Genomic DNA, 8240 nt, shown 5'->3' with positions numbered 1-8240 from the left:
CAGGACAAGCTAGAGTGTGGTGCTCCGTGTTCCGAAGTGAGTGGTCAAATCGTTGGCGGTAATCTCCCCGAGGGCTGGACGCTGGGCTCATTTCAACAAACCCTTCTGGAAACTGGCAAAGGTCCCTGTGTCACGGGTGAAATACCGGTGACAAGTTACGTACTTTGCTGGGAGGACCCGTGCTCCACCCTGCACCAAGGTAGCCAAGCAGGTCAACCAATTCGCAGTCTCTCAGGGAAACCTCAGTCGCGCCAGCCCGGCCCACCCAACGCACCACGGCGGCCTCACGGCCCGCTCGCCCGGCCCTGGAGGCGCCGAACGCACAGGGGCTGTCTTCGTGCTCGCCCCTCCCGACATGCTCCGCGGGGCCAGAGCGACCGCCACAGGACCCACGGTCCAGGGCCTGGATCCCACGAACGGCCCTCTTACCCAGGGTGCTCCGGGCGCGGCTCTCATTTGCATGCCCCACCCGGCAGGTAAACTCGACAGGTCAGTCGCGGCCTAGCCAGCATAGCACCAAACCTGAGAGCCTCACGAGTCGCTCCTGTCATCACATTTCCCCCAAACGTCCCGAGGTCGCCGGGAAGACGCACACATCAGTCACCCTAACTAAGAGAGGCAGGAGGCTGCCGTGCCTTATATAATTGGTGGACGGAGGGTGTGGCGTGCTCGCTTCGGCAGCACATATACTAAAATTGGAACGATACAGAGAAGATTAGCATGGCCCCTGCGCAAGGATGACACGCAAATTCGTGAAGCGTTCCATATTTTGCGCAGCTCCCTGGCGAGCCTCTACTCTGACGATTACCTCTGAGGAAACGGTGTCATGTCAGAACACAATGTGCCGCACTGAATGATAAAATTGTGACATTTCACTAGAAAAACACTACTGTAAAACAGTCTATGACTTGTAAACGACGCTGGGTTTCAGATGGAAATCTATGTGCAAATATGTCGTTTCTACATATCACGGAAACAAGATGTCAACTTGAATTTCTTTATATAACTAAAAATTCTGAAATTGGCTTATGTATGGTCTTGTCTCCTTCAACACAAATTCCAGAAGGCCCAAGAGTATTGGCTCCGGTGGAGTAGAACACTAGCACATAAATTGGTCCATGAATCCTTATCAAATCATTCCTAAATTATTAAACTGCTAAATCAATGAATCCTTACTAAAGGAAGTAAGCAACATCAGCGCACATTTCTTGCGTCTACGTTGTGACATTCTTCGGTCGTTTTATAACTGAGTCCATACACCCTCTGTCACGAGGAGGTGCACTAAGGCAGGGACCGTTAACTGTTTTACAAGGGGTGGTTACACCGGATTAGATCAATGTTGGCTGCGGCCTGTGGATCCTAGATCTCCAGGACCAAGAGAACTGGCTAGAAGCAGCAAGCCCACTGGGATCTGCTTTCACACATCTGTCTGAGACCACTTTGTATACCTGTTAAAACATCAATGGCATCTAAGAAGTATTCAGAAACGCCGGTTTGTCTAAATCAGACGGATTCTGTGATGGGAACTTTGATTAAGAGGAAAGTTAATTACCCAAACCAAAAGCAGATTTTAACCAACGAGAACAAGCGTTAGGATGCAGGTACCAGGATTACCTAGGTAATTCAATAATAATAAAGTGGTGGGCGCCCACAGAATGATGTCAGAGGGCCATCAAGGTGGTCTCACCTCCAACCACACAGGGTTCAGTAGAACGGCAGAACCTCGCAGGTGTGCTGGACTGGTAGCTGCTAGCTGCAATGCTTAAACTCCCAGCGGGCCTCCAGAGCTACCCTCCCATCCCCCATTTTTGTGCCGGTCCTCAAAAGGATATCGATAGTTCGCGGGGGAGCTGCGCAAAATATGGAACGCTTCACGAATTTGCGTGTCATCCTTGCGCAGGGGCCATGCTAATCTTCTCTGTATCGTTCCAATTTTAGTATATGTGCTGCCGAAGCGAGCACGCAACACCCTCCGTCCACCAATTATATAAGGCACGGCAGCCTCCTGCCTCTCTTAGTTAGGGTGACTGATGTGTGCGTCTTCCCGGCGACCTCGGGACGTTTGGGGGAAATGTGATGACAGGAGCGACTCGTGAGGCTCTCAGGTTTGGTGCTATGCTGGCTAGGCCGCGACTGACCTGTCGAGTTTACCTGCCGGGTGGGGCATGCAAATGAGAGCCGCGCCCGGAGCACCCTGGGTAAGAGGGCCGTTCGTGGGATCCAGGCCCTGGACCGTGGGTCCTGTGGCGGTCGCTCTGGCCCCGCGGAGCATGTCGGGAGGGGCGAGCACGAAGAAAGCCCCTGTGCGTTCGGCGCCTCGAGGGCCGGGCGAGCGGCGGGCGAGCGGGCCGTGAGGCCGCCGTGGTGCGTTGGGTGGGCTGGGCAGGGCGGTGCCGGCGTCACACTTTTAGAGCACATTTCCCATTTAAACTTCCCTGAAGAATACTCAAAAAAAAAAAACGAAAAAAAAAAAAAGGAAGCACCTGGAAAGTTAAGGTAATTCCTTAATACTATCTAATATCCACTCTAGGTTCAAATGTCTTTGACTTTTTCGATGATGCATTTTATAGTTGGTTTGTCCTATGTACCCAAAGGAGGCCCCGTCCCACATTGTATCTGGTTGCTTCTAGGTCTTTATTATCCCAAGGACTTCCCATTTCTCTTCATGCCATTACTTATTGGCGAAACAGGATATTTACCCTGGGGACCGTCACAATTCTTGCATTTGGTTCGTTTCTTATTGATGATGTGGTTTAACTCATATTTCATTCCTCCATGTTTCTTGAAAATTTAGATATAAAGGCCTAACTAAATCCTGGTTCCAGTTTTTAATCTTGTGGTTTTCATTGGCGTTTACTTCGTATTGCATCTCAGCCTAAGGTCTGTAATGCCTGGCTGAATCAGTGGATTCAGGGGAGGTCTTCAGCCTGACCCTCCATGATGGTTTCCCAGAAATCTTTTACTTCATGATTTTAGAGTACCATGATGCAAGTCCAGTTAGAGGGTCTGGTGGGTTGTCGGTTTGTTTTTAACCATTGGCTCATGAGCTGTAAGGATCTAAATAAACCCAAACCCCAGGCCCCTGGTGTCCAAATTATATGCCCCAAAGAAGAAAATTGAGAGAGAGACTGGAAGAAGACATGAAGGAAGAGTATTGATGTTTGAGTCTTTGGATCATTCTACCCTTTCCATAATTTAAGTGCGCCAACAAATTACCTTTCTTGGGCTAAACTGAAGTTGTGTTTTTGTTTCCTAAGAGACTCTTCTGGAACCACTTAATGTTGGTCCTGAGTGCTGGGTCTCTAGGTGCCTGTTCCTCACAGTCCGATAATCCTTCAGCTACAAGGATTCTTGTGTACAATCAGTTGGATTAAGAGATATAGCTCTACCCAGCCTCATCCCTGTTTGAACGCAGCCTGATGTGTTTTTATTTTCTGAACATTGCTTTCTGTCAGGCTATCCATTAATTGAAAAGCCTCATCCAGTAGATAATGTGCTAGAGACATTCAAATTTAACATTTTCGATTTCCTTACTCTATTCTCTTGTTTCTTTTACACAGTTGCCCTTTTCCCCCCAAACTCTTGTGTTCCCCTACAGTGCTGTTCCTCTTGTTTCTTCTTCCCCCGTAACTCCTCCCATCTACATTGCATACCTCACTGACTGAACACATTTGTCCAGTTCATGTATACATTTGTAATCACACTCATGTCATCACAATACAAATTTGCAACACTAACACTATTGGCTTCTGCTAAACCAAAGAATCTTTAAGATCCCATATTTACATTTTGACAAAAACAATGCTTGCTCTTTTCACTGGTTTGGTATGTGTAAATCTCCAATCACTTTCTTAGGGGGAGATAGTGTTCCTCATCACATCTTTTGGAAGTTCTATAGAAAAGTTAGAAGGCAGGTGGCCTTTTAGTTAGATATCTTTTGTATCTTAAAAATTGACTATTAAGAAAAGAAGAAAGTTTCAATAGGTGTTGTTAACCAATTGACTTTAGGAGAGATTGATTTAAAGCATTTTTCTTATAAAAAATTAAAAATGAAGATTTTTCTCAGCTCATTGAATTTTTTAATAAGAAACATGAGTTTTATTTTCATATTCTGGAACATTTGGGATTTATTACCAAAACTGTTGTCATAATCATTCCAAGTGTGTATATTAGCAGTGGAATAAAACGATTATCTTTCCTTTTTTAAGTGGTATGTAAAACTATGGTGTGTCTTATAATCAGTGGCATTTTAGATCCAAAGAGATGTAGCATCTCATTTTTGAGAAAAGAAAACTGAAGCTGAGGTAAGTGTGTAGTGATTTCTCTGGGCAATATTGGCACTGGCTGTCCTGTCTTGTGAGGCCAAACCCATTGCTGTTTCCACTGTACCACTTGTCGTATTAGTAGGCCATACTGTTTGCAGTAGGTTACAATGCAAAGAGTAAAAGACTTCAAGCCTGCCATTTTACAGCCAAATTTCTGAATTCTTGTTTGACTGCAACAGTAGGATAGTACACACTGATAAATGGAAAGTCGACCTATTCTTTTTCTTTTTATTCACAGAAAGAGAACATTCAGTGATATGACACAATTGAAATCACAGGGAAAAAACCACAAGTCATTTCCTCTTCAGGAATTTTACTCTAATTATCAAGAAGAAACTCAACCCAAATCCTCACATCCTCTTGAGTAGGGAACAGAGAAATCACTTAGAACCATGGCATCAATGATCAGCTTCACTTGGTGAACTCCAGCTGGGGGACAGGGGTTATCAACCTAGGCTGCAGGTTATAAACCACAAAGAGCTTTTTAAAGGGCCAGAGCTCTCCCCTGAAGGTACTGATTTAATTGTTCTCCATTTCTCTCTACTGTGAGATCTCAGCCTTCACAGATCTGCTTCAGGCTTATCAGCACCCTTCTTTCTTGCCTCTTGTCTCCTTTCTTTTCCAGCAGACACACTGTGCATCAGCTGAAGCTTGTGTGAGCTCCCCACCAGGCCCCTTCCTTTGCTACTCCCTCCCTTTTATGGCTCTACCCCCTTCCCTCGTGTTGCACTCATTGACTGCCCAGTATTTCTCAGTACTTCTCCTAAATGTCTCACCTGGAAGGAACTCCAAGGATCTTTCAAAACTCACCACTCCTGGGTTTTATTTCTTCAGGGCTCTGCTAGTGAACCCGATAAGGTAAACTATGCTAGAGCGCTGTTTCCCAAACTTGCCTAGTGATAGATTCCTAGACCTAACTTCTTAACAGTGTCCAGAGGATTAGCCTGTGCCGACGCATGGAAAGGATGATCCGGCCTATCTTCCAGATGACTTATCTGTGTTTTACAGGCTACTTTAAATGAAATGAGAAAGTCACTGTGGTAAGGCTGACGTGAGATATTTTTATGCATGATTTCCTTTCACAGCAGCCAGTTCCTTTTATTTGTAGCAAATAACCTCATGTTCTGCTTCACTGAAGGAAAAAATAAATAAAACAACAAGAGAGACTATCAGAGATGAGCTTCCTTAATTTTTTGTCCTTACTGCAAATTTACCTAAATACACAGGCATCTCTATTTCCTGTCTTCTGGTTTCAGGGGAGTGGTGTCCCTTTATGGGAAAAACTTGTGCCCAGGTGGACAACTTCATTGTTTAGGTTCGTGAGAATACCCTCCAGGGTTATCTGTTTCCAATCCTGTGGAAACTCTGTAAATTGTAGATAACTGATAGCAGTGCAAAGTAATTCTTGTTTATAGATCTGAAATATCTGTACTGACCAGTAGAGGTTCAATTGACTTCTATCACTATGGAAGAAGTTAGTTTTGCTACCGTTTGCACATTCATTTCAATATCCATTTACTTCATACATATTTGTGATTTTTAATTTCTCCTTTGAAAGGGTTACAACATCTACCTTCATTGATTAATATACTCTAATATCTTTAGTACATATTCATTTTATATCTGTATGAAAGGCATGATTTTTACCTTTTTTTAAAAAAAAAATCCTTCCTAAACCTCACCTTTTTCCCTTTTCCTTTTTCCTTTTTCCCAGCTGTAATTTCTGGATGCAGTTCTGTGCTCCAGGTATTTTAAGAACCAGTTACCTAAGACCTCATGTTGAACAGTGTCACCATCTGGGTCTTCTTGATACTGCAGGCTTGTAACATATGCAGGCAGGACACCTGCCAAATATGGGCACTTTTTTGTTGTCAAGTTAAATTCTTCACCAGGAGTGAAAAGGGGGCTTCTGGAACTCTTCACCACACTGTGGTGGGATGGGTCGAGAGTATCATCTGAACAGCACTTCCTGAGTTCATCTTTGAATTCTGCCATTTTCAGTATTCTCGTGTCTGAACAGGCCAAGTTATTCAATTGGCTGGTCTTGCACACAAGTTAGTTCCAAAGATGAGCTCTTTGTAACACATTTCCAGTCATTAAAACTCAAGTGTAGAACATTCCTTTAAATGGCAGGGTTTAACAATCTACCATCCACCACTGTACATTTTGGGAAGATGTCTGTAGCTTATGTTGCTATGAAATTAGCTCTTGCAGGATATGGCTGTCTGTCATTTTGATGTATTTAAAATTTTTAAATCGTCTTTTAACAGTTTGTAGGTCTTCTACTGAGATGCCCAATGGATTTACCTAACAAAACCAGGTATACTTTTTACCATGTAAGCGTAGCTTGTGGGATACATATATATATATTCTCAAAATGCCACTAGAACTTTGCTGAGTGTCTGTGTTTTCAAACTTTAATATTGTTCTCCATTAATTTTTTGATTTGTCTTTGTTTTGCTTACAGCAATAAGTCATTGCCTACTGTTGGTAGAATGATTGGGAATATGGTATTATTGTCTGGTGAGCTGTGTGCATGGATTAAAGATTTGTAGAGATCTAGTCCTTGTGGGTGAGAGAAACAGAGAAAGTAGTTTGTTAGTTTTGTCTTCCTGTTCATCTGTTTGGGCTCAAACCAATTAAGAATGTTGTGTTCCACCAGGAAGGAAAAGAGTCTCTGATAATCTGAACCAGTAAATTTTTTGTGCTTCCGTGTTTACTCTTGACAATTGAAAATTTGGAACTAAAGCTATAAACTCTGTATCTTTGTGGATGTGTGTCTGTAATTCAAAAGGTTTTTCCCTCTCATTGTATGAATGTATAATGTTTTTCTAAATCTAGGTGGTATTAATAAATTAGATTATAAAATCTCCAAAATTAAAGGAGCCCTGTTCTGATTGGCTTATGAGATAAGTGCTTATATAAGTATAATATTTCTATAATTCTCAGAAAATAAAATATAACTTCTAAGATTTAAAAAGTGGTGGATTTAAAGGGGTGTCTGGGTGGCTCAGTCGCTTAAGCGGCCAACTTCAGCTCAGGTCATGATCTCACAATCTGTGGGTTTGAGCCCCACGTTGGGCTCTGTCCTGACAGCTCAGAGCCTGGAGCCTGCTTCGGATTCTGTGTCTCCCTCTCTCTCTGCCCCTTCCCTGCTCACACTCTCTCTCTCAAAAATAAATAAACATTAAAAAAAATTATAAAAAATTCTAGATTTAAGAAGTATTTTAAAAGGGAAACCAGCTCAGAAACATTTTAAGAATTCAAGTTCACATAGTTTAAGTAAATAATTGTGGCACACCTGGTTAGTTTTATAATTTGGTTTAATAAAAACAGCTATGTCTTCTGTGATTTATCAGTGACATATGTAATACAAGTGTACCTTTTTCTTACACTTGGGTATATTTTTCTAAACATATACAGGTTTACTGATCAAATAAGTTAGCATTACTTCTACTTAATGCTTGCTTATGAAAAGTGTAAATTTCTGTTTGACCAGCTCGATCCTCAATTCTGATGAACTTTATTTTATTAGTAATTATGTTCTATAGTGTATCAACCTGAAGATGGATTTCTAAGATCTAAGTGACTTAAAATCTTGGATTAGTATTTCTTAAATTTACTTATTTTGAGAGAGAGAGAGGGAAGGAGGAAGGGGCAGAGAGTGAGGGTGAGAGAGAATCCCAAGCAGGCGCCACACCCAGATCGTGATCTGAACCAAAATGAAGCGCCGGACATTGAGCCACCCAGGTGCCCCGCGGATTAGTATTAAATTGGGTTAATTAATGGATAAATAATTGGATACCATCATTTGTAAATAAGATTTAATACTAAAGTATTAATTGTTAGTTAATTAATTAATTGATTGATTTTAACTTCTACCTTTGCTTCTTATTTCTATATACTATTGAAAGA

At 42.3% G+C, this 8240-nt stretch overlaps 2 non-coding genes across 2 annotated transcripts; one reads left to right on the top strand and one right to left on the bottom strand.

Annotated features, from left to right (window-relative positions):
• Positions 1–665: 665 nt before the first annotated feature.
• On the top strand, positions 666–772 carry LOC125910439 (U6 spliceosomal RNA). Its single transcript, XR_007453948.1, has one exon. It is a non-coding gene; the product is annotated as a U6 spliceosomal RNA (small nuclear RNA).
• A 1083-nt stretch (positions 773–1855) lies between these two features.
• Positions 1856–1962, bottom strand: LOC125910438 (U6 spliceosomal RNA). Its single transcript, XR_007453947.1, has one exon. It is a non-coding gene; the product is annotated as a U6 spliceosomal RNA (small nuclear RNA).
• Positions 1963–8240: the final 6278 nt, after the last annotated feature.

The sequence above is a fragment of the Panthera uncia genome (genome assembly GCF_023721935.1).
Source record: "Panthera uncia isolate 11264 chromosome B3 unlocalized genomic scaffold, Puncia_PCG_1.0 HiC_scaffold_1, whole genome shotgun sequence".
Classification (NCBI taxonomy): domain Eukaryota; kingdom Metazoa; phylum Chordata; class Mammalia; order Carnivora; family Felidae; genus Panthera; species Panthera uncia.
Note: the sequence above shows the minus strand (reverse complement) of the source record. Positions and strands in the feature narration are given on the sequence as shown.